The 17,974-nt window shown below is 42.1% G+C and overlaps 1 protein-coding gene across 5 annotated transcripts in view; it reads left to right on the top strand.

Annotated features, from left to right (window-relative positions):
• The first annotated feature begins 429 nt into the window (after window positions 1-429).
• Window positions 430-17,974, top strand: part of ipo11 (importin 11) — a 699,237-nt gene continuing 681,692 nt past the window's right edge. For all 5 annotated transcript variants that reach the window (XM_041187080.1, XM_041187063.1, XM_041187071.1 and 2 more), the window contains exon 1: window positions 430-527. The gene's annotated coding sequence lies outside the window, so the exon portion shown is untranslated. The remainder of the gene's footprint in view (window positions 528-17,974) is intronic.

Genomic DNA, 17,974 nt, shown 5'->3' with positions numbered 1-17,974 from the left:
TGACTAACTGTTTGAGGCTGAATCAGTTCGTGATAGTGTCATATTTGACCTTGAGGTAAGGTTCTGACCACACAAGACATCAATGATATCCATTTGTTACGCTAGGCCATTTACTATTCAATTTCCAAGGCTTCCTTATTGCCCCTGCAAAAATGCACCACATAGAACAGAAACGAACAACTCTTGCGTTATAGCTTAATTTCAGAAATTTTAAAATATTGAAATGGCAAGTCTGAGTAAATTTACGGAAAACATATATATATATATATATATACACTACAGTTCTTGATATTTTGCAACAGAGGGACGAAATCTAAACTTGCCACACCAAGTATTGCTACAAATGTGTTTTTCCGTTGCTAGGCGGCGTTGCTCTAGGAGTCCGAAGTTCAGCAACTCTGCTGTGACGTAATTGAGCGCGCCATGTTGAATTGTGCGCATGTGTAGTGCTGCCTGATGGCGCGGTCCTGGTTGAGGCGTGGAGACGCGAAGCCTGAATTGGAGTGAGGATCACAGGAACAGAGCAGGTACAGTTCTACATGCTGCACTCCACTGGCTGGCTGCGCACAGGCCAGGCCGGACCTGGCTCCCGTCTCAATGGTAGAATGCATGCACCTGACCGGGTGCTGTGTGTTCAAGTCCCGACACTTGCTGCAGTTTTTAGACCAAAAGGTAGAGTGGGTCAGAGAAACTGTGGCAGTGGGCGGCCTGCGGCCGGCCGGGGCAGGTGTAGGCAGTGGCATAGCTGAAATCTGGTAACTCAATCACCCGCTCTTGTCCTGTTTCCAAATAAATGTAGACTTTTCTTCAAGCCATTAAGAAAATAAATAGTCTTGAATAATTGGAATTAGGCAGCTAAATTCATGGTGGAATCTACTGGAAGATTTGGCCTGGAATTTCTTGCGTCTTTGCACTCAAACATGTAATCGGGGCGCAAAGCAAATACCCGGTATGAAATATCAAGGAAACTCAGGTGTAAGCGTGTTCGGTAAATAATTACAACATGCTCGAATTTTCTCGCTCCTTTATGCTCGCCTATCAACCCCTGTGCTTAACGAATCATGGCTCATAATAATCTATATATCCTCATCTATTTGAATCCTGTTAATTGAAAAACTTTCACGATTGCGTATAAGCATGCTATGTCTGATGACTTGAAACTTCATTTTTTAAAACTTAAAAGAAAAATATGGTGTAAGTTTGAACTGTTTCAGGCCCTGATTGTTCACAATGATTTTTGCTTGTTTATGGCCAACTATATACTGAAAATTCTGGAATTTATAATTAAGGAAGTCTTAACAATGCACTTAGAAAAGCATAGTATGATTAGAACAAATCAATATGCTTTTACTAAGGGGAAATCCTGTTTGAGAAATGTTTTTTGAGGTTGTAACTAGTAGGGTAGATAAAGGGGAACCAGCGGATAATGTATACCTGGATTTCCAAAAGGTATTCGATAAAGTGCCATGCAAAAGGGTAATAGGCAAGATAAGAGCTCATGGAGTTGGGGTAATATTTTATATAATTAGAGGATTGGTTAATAGATAATAAGTAGAGGGTGGGCTTAAATGGGGAAATTTGGGTATAACTAGATGGTGGTGTAGTGGCAATAACTAGTAATTCAGAAGCTTGGGCTCAAATTTACCATGGCAACTGGTGGAATTTAAATTCAATTCATAAAAAGTCTAGAATTGAAAGCTGGTCTCTAATGATAATGAAACTATCATCGATTGTTGTAAAAACCCATCTGGTTCACTAATGTCCTTTAGGGAAGCAAATCTGCCATCCTTACCTGGTCTGGTCTACATGTGACTCCAAATCCCTAGTGATGTGGTTAACTTTCGACTGCCCTCTGAAATGGCTTAACAAGCCACCCAGTTCAAGGGCAATTAGGGTTGGGTAACAAATGCTGGCCTTGCCAGTGATGTCTATATCCCATGAAACAATAAATAAAAGAGACATTGAGAAAATAGTACAATTTATTTGCAAATTCACAGGAAATTCCACCCCATAACATTGATGTTTTTGTCCAATACCTGTATATTACATTAGCGTTTTGATTGATTTGAGAATGTTGGAAGTTGATAAGACCAAATGAGACAATTTGTCCTGTTTTGCCAATGTTGGCTATTTGTGAGTGTAAATCAAAACATCTATCCACATCACCTTCTTGCTGAGGATGCAATTGTATTTTTCTCAATTAGTCCCTGGGCAAAGATTCTATTTAAAAATCTTTGCACTCAACACTTAATTCGAATCGCTGTCCTCACTCTCTTTGAAAGAAAGATCTGCATTTATAGAGTGCCTTTCGTGACTGCAGAATATCCCAAAGCGCTTTGCAACTGATGCATTAAGTTGCCACATTACAGGAGTGTGATAAATAACCAGATAATCAATTATATCCATTGAGGGATAAACATTGCACAAGACACTGGGAATATCTTCCCCACTCTCAAAATAAACCTATGGAATTTTTTACATACACTTGAGAGATTAGTCCTTGGTTGGATGTCTCATCCAAAAAATGGCACCTCTGTCAGTGCAGCACTCCCCCAGTGCTGTGCTGGGGTGTCATCCTGGAACTGCTCAAGTGTCTGGAGTGGAACTTGAAGCCACAACCTTCTGAGTCAGAGGCAAGAGTGCTACCCACTGGAGTATGGCTGGCACTGTTTTTTAAATTGGTGATCACCCCAATCATGACTCCTCAATCAGAGAAAATACCCTTTCCCTATTCACCATATCAAAACTGGTCATAATTTTAGAAACCTCTGTTAAATCTCTTGGTAGCTTTCTCTGTTCCAGTAGTAGCTGTCTCGATAACCTTTTTTTTTATTTGTTCATGCCATGTGAGCATCACTGAAAAGGCCAGCATTTATTGCCCACCCTTAATTGCCTTTGAGAAGACAGTGGTAATTCACCACCTTGAACTGCTGCAGCCCATGTGTTGTAGGTTCATGAAGGAGGTCCCAGGATTTTGACCCAGTGACAGTGAAGGAATGATGATATAGCTCCAAGAAAAGAGATCCACCTGTCAATCCTTTCCTGATATGTATGCCCATATGTGTGATGTGTGGCTTGGAAGGGGTCTTGCATGTGGTGTTCTATTGTACACCTACTTCCCTGCTGAAGGAGTCTTGGTGAGTTACTGCAGTATCTTGTAGGTGGTACACATTGTAGCCCTTGTGCATTAGAGGTGAAGGACGTGAGTGTTTAAGGTAGTGGATGGGATGCCAATCAAGCGGGCTGCTGGTGTCAAGCTTCTTGAGTATTATTGGTGCTGCACTTAGAACTATTACTGTTGGAGCTATAATAATACTACAGCTTGAATGCTGTCAGTGCCCATAGCACTGTGGAGCCATCGCCTCCGGTTAGATGTTCAATAGTCCACCACCATTCATGACTGGCTGGGGCATGACTGCAAAGCTTTCATCTGAAAATTTGGATGTGGGATTGCTTGATTGTCTGTTGCATGCTGCTTCCATTGTTTGGCATGCATGTAGCCTTGTGTTGTAACTTTACCAGGTTGACAGCAAATTTTTAGGTGTGTCTGGTGCTGCTCCTGGTATGCTTTCTTGCACTCCAGTTATACCAGGGTGCGATCACTGGGCTTGATTATAATGCAGAAGTGAGGCATAGGTTGGGCCATGAAGTTACAGATTGTGGTTGGGTACAATTCTGCTGCTGATGATGGCCTACGGTGCTTCATGGATGTCCAGTTTTGAGTTGCTAGTTGTGTTTGAAATCTATCCCATTCAGGATGGTGGTAGTGCTTCAGGATGGAGGTATCTTCAATGTGAAGTTGGGACTTCCTTTCAACAAGGGCTGTGCAGTGGTTATTCCTACCAATTCTGTCATGGACAGATGCATCTGCTACAGGTAGATTGGTGAGGGCAAGGTCAAGTAGGTTTTTCTTTCTTGTTGGTTTACTGCGTGCCACAGGTCCAGTCTGGTAATTGTGTCCTTCTGGACTCGGTCAGTAATCGTGCTACTGAGCCACCCTTGCTGATGGATATTGAAGCCCCCCCCATCCAAAGTACATTCTGTACCCTTGATGTCCTTGGTGCTGCTTCCAAGTAGCGTGGAGTACTGATTCATCTAAAGTATTTCCTACAAAGCTATAGTTTATGATCTCTGGCCTCATTTTGGTGTATGTGCTGTACACACATAGATTTGAATGGTATTTTTATAAAGTCAGCCATGGCTCAGTGATAACTCTTCCATCTCTCCGTCAGAAAGTGATGGATTGAATCCTCACTCCATAGTGAAACACCAATGCTAATCATCTGGTAAAGAGTCCAATGTATTTATTACATGTTACCTAAAATTGATGTTGATAACCCCAATAGTATTTGATAGTATAAGTAATTGGTTCCTGGCTTTGCACTATTCAGATGTGGAAAATGTGCTCTGCGCATTGCCAGATTGATGGGCAATTTACAGTTTACTGCCCATTTAAATTGGGCAGTAAAAAGTTGATGTTTTCATGGAGTATCAGAACTGTTTTTAACTAGCTGTAACAGTTGAATGGTATCAGAAACAAAATAACCATACAATAGTTGGAAATCAGTGAGAGTTAGCTGCTTTAAAGTAGGATTCTGCAGATTAATGAAGTGCTAAGTTTTATACGCCTGTCAGTTTACATGTGCAGCCATTGCAATTTGAATTTTGAGCCCCTTGAAGATATTACTGTAGACCCTGTGACAATGCCATCTAGTGTTTCCTTAATGTGACTGCTTGATCTGATTTCAGTCATGAATGTACCTGAGGTGAATTTTTTTTATACGTTTATTCGTCCATCCTTTATTGCCCCTGCTCAGAGGGCATTTATGAGTCAACCACATTGCTGTGGGTGTGCAGTCACATGTAGGCCAGACCAGGTAAGGATGGCAAATTTCCTTCCCTAATGGATATTAGTGAACCAGATGAGTCTTTACAACAGTCGACAATGGTTTCATGGTCATCATCAGACTTTTAGCTCCAGATTTTTATTGAATTCAGATTTCACCACCTGCCATGGTGGGATTCGAATGCAGGTTCCAGAGCATTACTGTGGGTCTCTGGAATACCAGCCCACTGACAATACCACTATGCCACCATCTCCCCCTACAGGGATGACAGGGTAATTATGACAAATGCATCAGAGATTAAGAATCTCAGAATTGCTACTGTGCAGAAGGTAGCCATTCGATCTGTTGTGACTAAACCAGCTCTCCAAATGAGCAATTCACCTAGGACCATTCCTCCTCCTTCTCCCCATAATGCTGTACATTCTTCCTTTTCAGATGAGTCTAATTCCCTTTTGATAGAACCTGCCTCCATCACACTGTCAAGGAGTACGTTCCAGTCCCCTACCTCTGACTGCATGAAAAAGCTTTTCTTCATGTTGCTTTTGCTTCTTTTGCCATTACTTTAAATCTGTGCCATCTCGTTCTCAATCCTTTCACGAGTGGGAACAGTTTCTCCCTATCTACTCTGTCCACACTCCTCATGATTTTTGAATACCTCTGTCAGATCTCCTGTCAACCTTCTCTTCAAGGTAAATAGTCCAAATTTCTCCAATCTATCTTCATAACTGAAGTTCCTCATCCTGGAACCATGCTTGTGAATCTTCTGTGCACTCCATTGCCTTCACACCTTTCCGAAGGTGCGGCGCCAGAATTCGATGCAGTGCTCCAGCTGAAGCTGAACTAGTGTCTTATACAAGTTCAACATAATCACCTTGTTTTTGTACCCTATGCCCCTATTAATAAAGCCTTGGATACTGTATGCTATATTAATCACATTCTCCACCTGTCCTGTCACCTTCAATGACTTATATACCCACGTACCTCTGCTCCTGCACTCCCTTCAGAGTTGTATCCTTTATTTTATATTGTCTCTCCTTGTTATTCCTAACAAAGTGAATTGCTTCACATTTCTCCGCGTTGAACTTCATCTACCACTTGCCCGCCCATTCCACCAACTTGTCTATGCACTTTTAAAATTCTGCACTATCCTCCCCGCAGTCTGCAATGCCTCCAAGTTTTGTATCATCTGCAGTTTTTATAATTGTGCCCTGTACACCAAGGTCTAGGTCATTAATATCTATCGGGAAGAGCAGAAAGTTACAAGAGCAACACTGACCCCTGGGGCACTCCACTACAAACATTTCTTCAATCTAAAAAACATCCATAGCCACTACTCGATGTTTCTTGTCACAGCCAATTTTCTATACATTTTGTTACTTTCCCTTTTATTCCATGAGCTATAACTTTGCTCACAAACCTGTTGTGTGGCACTTTATCAAATGCTTTTTGGAAGTCCATGTATGCTACATCAACTGCATTGCCCTCAACAACCCTCAGTTGGGAAAAAATTCCAGCAAGTTAGTTAAACAAGATTTTCTCTTCAATCTGAGCTCGCTTTCCTTAATTAATCCACTTTAGTCCATGTAACTATTAATTTTGCCCCGAATTATTGTTTCTTGAAGTTTCCCCGCTACTTAAGTTAAAGCGACTGGACTGTCTTTACACCCTTGTTCAAAAAAGGGTGTAACATTTGCAATTCTCCAGTCCCCTGGAACCACCCCTGCGTCTAAGGTGGACTTCAAAATTATGGCCTCTGCAATTTCCACTCACTTCTCTCAGTATCCTTGGATATATCTCATTCAGCCCTGGTGCTTTATCTTCATTAAGTATAGGCAGCCTATCTAATATCTTCGCCTTATCAATTTTAAACTCTACTACTGTATTAATTACCTCCTCTTTCACCATGGCCTGGGTAGCACCTTCTCACTTAATAAAGACAGATGCAAACTATTCATTTAACACTTCAGCTCCCCCCTGCTTCTATGCATAAATCCTCTTTCTGGTCCCTAATTCGCCCTACTTCTCCTTTTATCACCCTTTTACTGTTCTTGACTCTGCTCAAGCAGTCTCTTCTTTAAAGGTAGCACATTGTTCAGTTATTGCTTTTCCTGCCAGCCTTTGATTCCAATTCATTTGGCCCAGATACATTCTCACTCCATTGAAACCTTCCTTCCATTAATTATTCTGAGTCTGGATTGTTCCTTATCCTTTTACATTGCCAACCTAAACCACATGATGCAATGATCACAGCCCCCTAAATGTCTCCTACAGATATTTGATCCACTTGACCCATTTCATTCCTAAGAACCAGGCCCAGCAGTGTTTCCCCTCGTAGCATACTGCTGTAGAAAATTTTCCTGAACACATTCTAGGTACTCATGCTCTTCTCTATCCTTGACTACTACTATCCCTGTCTAGATTTGGATAATTAAAGTCCCTCCTTTATAACTATTCCGCAATTCTTGTATCTCTCTGTCATTTCCTTACAAATTTGACCCTCTGCATACTTTCTATTAGTTGTTGGCCTATAAAGTACAATGAGTAATGTATTTGCATCTTTTTTTGTTCCTGGCTCTAGCCAGATAGATTCCGTCCCTTTGGGATGTCCTCTCTTTCAGCAGTACTGCAATGCTCTCCTTAACCAATACCACCACTCCTCCCCCTTTTTCTTCCCTTCCCATTTTTTCCTGAACATCTTTTATCCATGAATGTTTAACACCCAGTCCTGCCCTCCTTTGAGCCAGGTCTCAATTAAAGCCACAGCATCATATTTCCATAAATACCTGGAAGAACGAGCAACCATAGGCTAACTTTAACACCAGAAGGTGTACACCCATCAGTTGCAACTTTCCTTTTACCCAACAGAAGGATCAAGTGACATATCTGGAGTTTTTATCCTTGTGTGACTGAGCCATTCTGGTTTGAGACTATTTAAAAAAAGGGCTACTACCATCTTCAGTTGGTCAATTATCAAACCTATATTATGGGGGTGAAACTACTATGCTTGAAAGAACATGACTGAATTATAGCCAGCTGGCAGGAAATTTTAATGGATTATTCTTCACTGGCTGTTTAGAATTCTTCAATGTAAATAATGGAAATTCAGTGGATGTGGCTTAAATAGGTTTTCAAAAAATATAAAAGCAAAATACTGCAGTTGCTGGAAATCTGATGAAGGGTCTTTGATTTAAAACCACTTGCTTTCTCTCCAAAGATGCTGCTTGAACCGCTGAGTATTTTCAGCATTTTCTATTTTTAATAAAAAAAAAGTATTTGATAAACCTCATAGGCTTTTGGCAAAAATGATGGAGTGTGTAATAATGGAAACGTGAGCACATGCGTAAAGAGATGGTTGGAGAGCATAAAGCCAAGAATATTTGTGAAAAGAAGCTTTCTCAACACTGGACTGATGTGTGCATGGTGTTCTGTAGTGGCCTATTCTGGTTGCTGCCTTATATATGATTTAGATTCGACTGGGGGCATGGCTAATTCTGGAGCACAAATCTTCATTATTGCCCGAATGTTGTCAGGTCCCATAATCTTTGCTGTATTCAGTGCCGTCAGTCATTTCTTGATATCTTGGAGTGAATTGAATTGGCTGAAGACAGGCATCTGTAATAGATGGTTGTGGTCATTGGAGGCCGATCATCTCAGCTTCAGGACACTGCTGCAGGAGTTGGGGACCTCAGGAAGCGGCTGAGACCATCAACTTGGCACTTAATGCTTCAGCCTTATCTTTTGCAATGATGTGCTGGGCTCCCCCATCATTGAAGATGGGGATATTTGTGGAGACTGTTCCCCCAGTTAATTAAATTATCCACCACCATTCACAATTGGACGTGGCAGGACTGCAGAGCTTTGATCTGATCCATTTGTTACCAGTATACTAGATGGGATTTAAAAATAGATGGGAGATACTAAAAAGGTTGGTGGGGGAAGGGGTGAGTACTGTTGGGAGGTTGGGTGGGCGTTGGCGGGGTGCAGTGGTGATGAATGTTATCAGGGGAGTGAGGAGGGTGTGAGCATTGTCGAGGGGAGGGTGTGAGCACAGTTAGAGGCAAAGACGAGGTGGTGAGCATTGTTGGGCGATGAGGCTGTGCAGTTCATAGGTCCATTTTAAAAACTCTGACAGTGAACTGAAGCCAGCCCCCAAGGCACAAGTCTTCAGTTCATGACAAAAAGAGGGCATGGCTCTGCTGGAATTAGGCTTGCCACTTGGCCCCCCCAACTTGATTGAGGCATGTCCCAGGTAAGTCACCTTGGTCTTTGCGTGTTCGCTTTTTGCCACGTTCATTACGAGGTTGGTCCTTTTCAGACCCTGGAACACTGCTTCCAGGTGGTCAAAGTGGTCATTCCTGGTGCTGTTGTAAATGTTCAAGTCATCCAGGTACACTGCACAACTGCTGATCCCAGCTACTATTTGGTTTGCCAACATCTGAAAGGTTGCTAAGGTATTTTTAAGGACAAAGGGCATGACCATACACCATTATAAGCAATCTGTGGCGATAAAGGCCAGGGTTTCCCTTGCCCTGGGCGTCATGCGGACTTAGCAGTAACTTTTTAAAAGGTTAATTTTTGCAGATATAGGCCGCGTGACCCAACTTGTCTATACAAACCTCAAGGTGTTGGATTGGGTAGTAGTTGGCCTCCAAATGCATTTACTTTCTGGTAGTGAATGCAGAATTATTCTGTTCCATCTGGCTCCGGGACCAGTGCAAAGGGGTAGCTCCAACTATTCTGGTTAGGCTCAATTATATTGTTTTCTATCATGTACTGGATTTGCTGCCTGATCTGAGCCAGCTTGTCGCAGCTCAGCCGGTCGGGGTTTTGTTTTATCGGTGGAGTATCTTCCATGTCCAAGTTGTGGACTCTTAGTGAGGTAGACCCTGGCTGGTCCTTAGAGAGTTCTTTGTTTTACGAGCAGGGTGGCTGCATCCTCCCGCTGCTCTCGGTCAGGTGTGCTAACCAGACATTCAAGTCTTGTTTGCCACCGTGGTAGCCACAGGTTCAGCCAGTGGACCCCTCTTCTCAGCTGATTTCTGGCTGCCCTCAGATATTTCCATGCTCTGGCACGCACCCACCAATTGACTGAGATCTCAGCTGTAATATTTCTTTAGCAGGTTAAGATGGTATAACCAATGCACTTTTTCTGCTATTGGGGTGTGGATCAGGCAATTGACTTTGCTGATCCTTTTGGTCACTCGATGCAGGCCACTGAACTTGGGTCGGTGGCTAAGGGCAGCAGCACTAGGACATGGTCTCCTGGTTGGAGAGCCTGGACTTCAGACCCGGCTGCCTGTATTTTCATAGTTTGATGGGAAGCTTTCAAAATGCTCTTTGGTCACCGCACAGGCCTTTAAGACCCATCCCTGGAAGGTGGAGATGTACTCCAACATGAAAGTGTCTTCCTTGTGCTCCAGAAACTTTTCTTTTAGTAGCTTCAGAGAGCCCAGCATCTCATGCCCGTAAATTAATTCAAAGAGGCTGAAGCCAGTGGATTTGTTCGGGGAGCCCTGGTAGCAAACAGGAAGTCTAAACCCTTGTCCCAGTCATTTGGATATTTGGAGCAGTTGGTCCTAATCATGATATTTAGTGTCTGATTGGTTCCCTGATCTGATTGGAGATCTCTCGGCAGGCCTTACCGGGTAAAGAACTTCAATCATGGCCTTGGCTGTGATTTTCTTGAGGGGAATGGCCTCGGGGAATCGGGTGGCTAAAACCCCTATGGTGAGTAATTATTGATAGCTGGCCTTGATTTTGGGTAGGGACCCCAACATTTTGTTACAGTGGAAACACACCAGTCTCCAGATGTTCTCCTTTCAGACTTGGGGACGACTTCTTGCACCCCCATTTGTAACTTCTTATCTGGTTCTCCCTTATCTTTCCAAGGGTTTTGGGGTGGTTTGATAAGGGTCTGCCTGAGTTGCTAGGCCTGTGTGTAAGGTCAAAGTTATCCACCATGACTGCTGCATCCTGGGCTGTGAGGACTTCCCGCTCAGTGCATTTTGAGATTGAAAATTAAGCGGTTTTAAATTCCTCTAGTAATATCAATTCCTGTAACCCATTATAGCTGTGCTGCTTTTTTAAAGAGCGCACTCATTGGTTGAACGTGGTTTGTATTAGAGTTTTGAACTCTAGGTGGGTTTGTGTTGGTTTCTTAGGAGCATTCTGGAATTGCTGTCAATAAAAGTAACAATATTTACTGACACACAAAATGGTCACAGAACAGATGGCACCATTAAGCAGATCACAAAAGTTGGGGTTAAAAACAGAAAATAATGGAAATACTATGCTGGTCGAGCAACATCTGTGGAGAGAGAAACAGTTGCCATTTCAGGTCTATGACCTTTCAGTTCTGATGAAAGGCCATCAATCTGAAACATTAACTGTTTCTCTTCACACAGATCCTGTTAGACTGCTGACAGTGGTGCTCTAGTTGTAGGAAGCAGAACTACTTTGCATGCAAGTGTTTTGCTGGAAAGAAGAAAAGCAAGCCTATAAGGATGGTTGTTGGAGAGATGTCTAACCATGATTCTGGTGAATCACTCTCCACCCAATAACATATTGGCATCGTCAAGTTTTGAGGTAAAATGTGGTTTATTACTTGTTGGAATGATGACTGCAGAAGAAGAGCATCAGGTGAATATGAAGTGTCAGTTTGACACTGGCGCTATGTGCAACATCATGCACTTCACAGACTTGTGTGAAGTTGCTCAATATGGTGACCCAATAATGAAACCATCAAAGGTAAAGTTGAAACTCTATGATGGCAGGATGCTTACTCCAGAGAGGGCAAGCTAAGCTGAGAGTCCAATTCAAGGAGAAGAAAAGATGATCTTCAGATAGTGGTCATTAAGCAAAATCCTCATGTCTCAGCTGATACAAGTCAAAAACTTGGACTGGTAACCCTCCATGTTTCAGAAGAGATTTGCAGTGTTTCACATAACACCAAGTCACTGATTATTGAGCAGATCCTGACATCACAAAGATGTTTTCACAAGTCTTGTATGTCGTCTTGGTGAATATCACCTTGAAGTCAATGAGAGTTTGAGACCAACTCAGCACTGAGGAGAGTTCCAGCTGTCCTCAAGTCCATTCTGAAAGACGAGATAGAGGAGCTTGAAAAGATGGGAGTAATCAAAGTAACAACTCCTACAGACCGGATTGGCAGTTTTGGTAGCAGTGAAAAAAACCTGGAAAGCTGACTGTGTGTATAGACCCAAAGAATCTAAATAATGTTTTAAAGAGAACTTGCTGCCCTATGCCATTGAAAAGATTCTGACTCAACTTACCATGGCAAAGATCTTTACTACCCTAGGCTAGGGATAATTTCTGGCAAGTGAAGTTGGATGAAAGCAACAGTTTTCTGACTATGTTCTGGATTCCATTTGGGAGATAATTGCATATGTCATTTGCCATTTCCGCTGCTCTGGAAGAGTGTCAATGCTGACAGCATGAGATGGTCAATGACCTTCCAGGGTGGAAGTGACCATGGATGATCTGCTAGTCTATCAATGTGGAGATGCGATGGAAGAAGCCATTGCAGACCTATAGTCAGAATCTAGTGATACTGCTAGAGAGAGCTTGCCAGATGAACCTGAAGGTGAGCAAGAAAGAAAATGCAACTAAATATGACAGAAGTCAAGTACATAGGCTATGTACTGACAGCTAAAGCACTTCGCCCTGATCCAGATGTGGTGCGAGCTGTAATGGAGATGCAGCAACCAACAGATGTGAAGGCTGTTCAGCGATTCATAGGATTTGTGAACTAGCTACTTAGTTCTTGGCCAGTTTGTTGTCGGAGTGTGAATCTGTACACAATCTCACTGCAAAGGATATTCAATGGTATTGAGGCACAAAATGAGGAGCGTTCATTCATTGATCGAGCAATCAGTGATGGCAACACCAGTGCTGAGGCCCTATGATGTCGACGGCAAAGTCACCCTACAGTGTGATATCAGCAAAAGAGGACTTGGAGCAGCCCTCGTGCAGCAAGGACAACAGTTCTATTTGTATCCAGAGCATTAACACAATCTGAATGATGCCACGCACAAATAGAAAACGAGTGCCTGGCTATCGACTTTGTGAGTATTTCAAACAGTACCCTTTTGGGAGAGAGAAAATGATGGTACAGTTTGACCACAGCCACTTCAAAGCATCTTTCTCAAACTGCTTCTGTCTACATCAAAGCATTGGTAAAAGATGTTACTTCATTTGCAGAGAATTCAGACATTTCATGAAAGTTTGGAAAATTCAGCACTACACATCATTTCACACACTCCCCAGTCAAACGGAAATGCTTGAGGCAGTGGTGAAAATGGCCAAGGGGATCTAAAAAAAAAAATCAATGGTGTCCAGCACAAATGTGTACAGGTTAATTTTAGAGAAATACATCTACTGAAGGCACGGAAAGTAGTCCAGTCCAGTGACTAATGACACGCCACAACCAGACTACTCTTCCAGCAGCTAAAAAAACTACTGAAGGCATAAGCAGTCATAGGAAGGAGTGACAAAATCAAAGCGAAAGGACAGAGAGCCGGATTTCACTTTGGCAGCGATTTTCCAACTTTATTCGAGATGAGAGTTGGAGAGCCAATCAGAGTGCAAAATTCGATGCAGTCAACAAAACCCATTCCACTTGGCAACACAAGACCTGTGTACAGAAGTTTCAGGGAGGAAGAACGAGCTGACCGCAGCACCGTGTTACAAGGAGCAATTCAAGTGGGTGGGTTGGCGGGGGGGGGTGGGAAATAGGAATGTAGTAGTGGTAGGGGACAGTATAATTATGGGGATAGATACTGTTTTCTGCAGCTGTGAGTGAGAGTCCTGGAGGCTGTGTTGCCTGCCTGGTGCCAGGTTTAAGGACTGGAGAGGAACTTGAAACGGAAGGGCAGTTGTCTTCATCCACGTTAGTACGAATGACTTTGATAGGACTAGAAAGGAGGTTCTGCTGAAAGAATTTGAACAGTTAGGAACTAAATTAAAAAGCAGAACCTCCAAGGTAATAATCTTGGGATTACTACCTGAACCGCGGGCAAACTGGCATAGGGTAAATCAAGTCAAGGAGTTGAATGCGTGGTTCAGAGATAGGTGTGGGAGGAATAAGGTTCAATTCGTGGGGCACTGGTATCAGTACTGGGGTAGAAGGGAGTTGTTCCAGTGGGATGGGCTTCACTTGAACAATGCTGGGACCAGTGTCCTGGCAAATTGAATAACTAGGGCTGTAGAGAGGGCTTTAAACTAAATAGAGGGGGGGGAGGGTTCTGGAGAGGGGATAATCATAAAGCAATAGGATATGATGGCATTGCAGGGCAGCTACTTTGGTAGTGATACCCAGAGTGTGCAAACATAAAAAACAACAAATAGGATCAAAGGGGGAAAAAATGGTAAAAAGGCAAAATTAATAGCTCTTAAGTGCATGTAGTATTCAGAATAGAATAAATTAATAAATGGCACAAATAGAGGTTAGTGGGTATGATCTTATAGCCATATGGAGACATGGTTACCAGGAGATCAAAGCTGTGAGCTAAATATTCAGGGGTATGTGACTTTTCAAAAGGACAGGCAGGAAGGAAAGGGTGGTGGGGTAGCTTTGTTAGTACAAGATGGAATAAGTACGATAGCAAGAAATGATCTTGGATCAGAAGGTGTACAATCCATATGGGTGGAGGTAAGAAACAACAAGGGGAAGAAGACACTGGTGGGAGTAGTCTATAAGCTTCCTAACAGTAGCTATGCTGTAGGACAGAGAATAAATGAGGAGATAATGAGGGCATGTAAAAAAGGCAGTATATTACTCATGGGTGACTAACTTTCATGTAGTTTAGAAAAATCAAATTGGCAGAGGTAGCCATGAGCAAGAATTCAAAGTGTATTTGGGACTGTTTCCTAGAACAATATGTTGTGGATCCAACCAGGGATCAGGCTATTTTGGACCCGGTAATGTGTAATGAGGCAGGTTTAATAAATGATCTCAGAGTAAAGGATCTCCTAGGAAACACTGACCATAACATGGTGGAATTTAGCATTCAGTTTGAGAGTGAGAGACTTAGTTCAAAAACAAATGTGCTAAACTTTAAATAAGGGTAATTACAAAGGAATGAGGACAGAGTTGGTTGGAGTGGACTGGGAAAGGAGTTTAGCAGAAAAAATGCTTGATGAACAATGGCAGGCGTTGAAAAAAATAGTTCATGACTGTCAACAAAGATATATCCCAGTGAGGAAGAAGGATTGTAGGAAAGGGATAAACCAACCATGGTTAACCAAGGAAGTTAAGGATAGTATCTTAAGTGAAAGAAAAAACATACAATGTGGCAAAGATTAGTGGTAAGCCAGAGGATTGGGAAAGTTTTAAAAACCAACAAAAAAAATAATAGAGGGAGAAAATAAACTGAGGATAAATTAGCAAGTAATATAAAAATGGACAGTAATTGCTTCTTTAAATATATAAAGAGGAAGAGAGAGGCCAAAGTCAATATAGGCCCCTTAGAGAGTGAGGCTGGGGAAATAATAATGGGGAACCAAGAAATGGCAGAGGAATTGAATAAATACTTTCCATCAGTCTTCACAATAGAAGACACTAATAGCATTCCAAAAATAACTGCAGAGATAGTGGGTGCGCTGGTAATAATCTTCCAAGAATCCTTAGATTCTGCAAAAGTCCCAGAGGATTGGAAAACTGCCAATGTAACACCCTTATTCAAAAAGGGAGGGAGACAAAAAACAGGTGACTATCGGCCAGTTAGCTTAACATCTGTAATTGGGAAAATGTTAGAGTCTATTCTAAAGGATGTATTAGCAGAGGATTTAGAAATGCATGATATAATCAAGCAGAATCAGCATGGCTTCATGAAGGGGAAATCATGCCTGACAAATTTATTAGGATTCTTTGAGGAGGTAATAGGCAGGATAGATAAAGGGGAACCAGTAGATGTAATATATTTGGATTTCCAAAGGGTGTTTTATAAGGTACCATGCGTAAGGCTAATTAATAAGATAAGAGCCCATGGTGTTGGGGGCAGTATATTAGCATAGATAGAGGACTGGCTAACTAAGATATATTTCAACTCTTTCTTGGACTCGAACGCAAGTTCTGTCGAAGGGTCATGAGGACTCGAAACATCAACTCTTTTCTTCTCCGCCGATGCTGCCAGATCTGCTGAGTTTTTCCAGGTAATTCTGTTTTTGTTTAAGAGAAGACAGAGTTGGGATATGGGGGCCATTTTCAGGATGGCAACCTGTAACTAGTGGAGTGCCACAGGGGTCAGTGCAGGGGCCTCAATTATTTACAATATATATTAATGACTTGGATGAGGGAAACCAATGTACTATTGCCAAGTTTGTGGATGACACAAAAATAGGCAGGAAGGCAAAAGTGGTGAGGATGACGCAAGGAGTCTAAGGGGGATATATACAGGTTAAGTGAATGGGCAAAAATGTGGCGGATGGAATATAATGTGAGGTTCCTTTGGCAGGAAGTATAGAGCTGAACATTAACTGGAGATAGACTGAAGAAAGCTGTAGCACAGGGATTTGGGGGTCCTTGTGTATGAATCCCAAAAAGCTAGCATACAAGTTCAGCAGGTAATAGGGAAGGCAAATGGATTGTTGGCCTTTGTTTCAAAGGGAATGGAGAATAAAAATATCGAAGTCTTGCTAAAACTGTAAATGGCACTAGTTAGACCAGACCTCGAATCCTGTGAACATTTTTGGTCCCCTTATCTGAGGAAAGATATGCTGGCATTGAAGGCAGTCCAAAGAAGGCTCACTAGGTTAATCCTGGGTATGGAGGGATTTTCTTAAGAGGAGAGGTTGAGTAGGTTGGGTCTGTACTTTATTAGAGTTTAGAAGAATGAGAGGTGACTTTATTGAAACATATAAGATTCTTAGGGGGCTTGACAGGATAGATGCTGAGAGGTTGTTTCCCCTTGTGGGAGAGTCTAGGACCAGAAGGCATAATCTCAGAGTAAGGGGGCGCCCACTCAAAACAGAGATGAGGAAGAATTTCTTTTCTGAGGGTAGTCAATCTGTGGAATTCTTTACCAGAGAGGCTGTAGATGCTGGGTCATTACGTATATTCAGGGGTGAGATAAGGCAGACTTTTAATCAGTAAGGGAATCAAGGGTTATGGGGAATCTATGGTATGCACATAACAGTCATTGTTTTTCCTGGTTTGCCATTGTGAGATTTGAACTCTTGATCTTGGGGTTACAAACCTAGTACCGTAACCACTTGGCTATTTAGGCCAAGCTAAGGGTTATGGGGAAAAGGCAGGAAAGTGGAGTTGAAGATTATCAGATCAGCCTAATCTCATTGAATGGCGGAGCAGACTTGATTGGCTGAATGGCCCACTTATGGTCTTAAAATAAACGACCAGAGTTACTGTTGCAACCACAGTCATTGAGATGCAACCAGAGAAGTTGCTTCTTCACAGCTCATAAGACAGATTTGATTTTGCCAACTGATCAAGCAACTGAACAACCATCAGTCCCAGAGATCAGCCATTCTCCAACAAATGCCACGGATCAGCAGCAGTAACAACACTCGTGATAATATTTCCCAGAGAAGCAATGTCACTCCAGGAACCAGCAGACGTCAAATGAAAAGCCAATAACAACTTGCGTGCCATGATAAAAACCTGAATGCTTCAAGACTGCAATGTATGTGTAAGGACAGATAAAATTGAAACAGACGAGAAAGAAAAATTTCTTGTTCGTGTGATAATTTTCTTTGCAGACTGTATGTGGAGTAACTTGCAAATGATATTGCATGTAATTTTTTTCTCTGAAAAGGAAATTGTTTGGTTCTTAGTATACTGGCTTGCCATACTCAGGTGACCTTTTGTCATTACGTGTAAATGTTTTTGGGCAGTAACCATTTTACACTGGATGGAACAAATATCGATAGATTTTTGGAGTCAAAGTGCATCAAGAGATTTGGGAGTTGAATGGGAAAGTGGAGTTGATGTTGAGCATAATTGTAATAATTGCTGTAGCAATTCTGAAATGGAGCAGGCTTGAGGGGCCATATGGCTTTGTTACAGAGTTGATGTTCCGACAACTTTTCTTAATGGAAACATTTAACTTCATTTGCAAGACAGCAGCAGCAACTACATATGTGCATCAAAC

Source organism: Carcharodon carcharias, chromosome 1, assembly GCF_017639515.1.
Source record: "Carcharodon carcharias isolate sCarCar2 chromosome 1, sCarCar2.pri, whole genome shotgun sequence".
In the NCBI taxonomy this organism is placed as follows: domain Eukaryota; kingdom Metazoa; phylum Chordata; class Chondrichthyes; order Lamniformes; family Lamnidae; genus Carcharodon; species Carcharodon carcharias.
The sequence above is the reverse complement of the archived record's forward strand: the minus strand, read 5'-3'. Positions and strand labels throughout refer to the sequence as shown.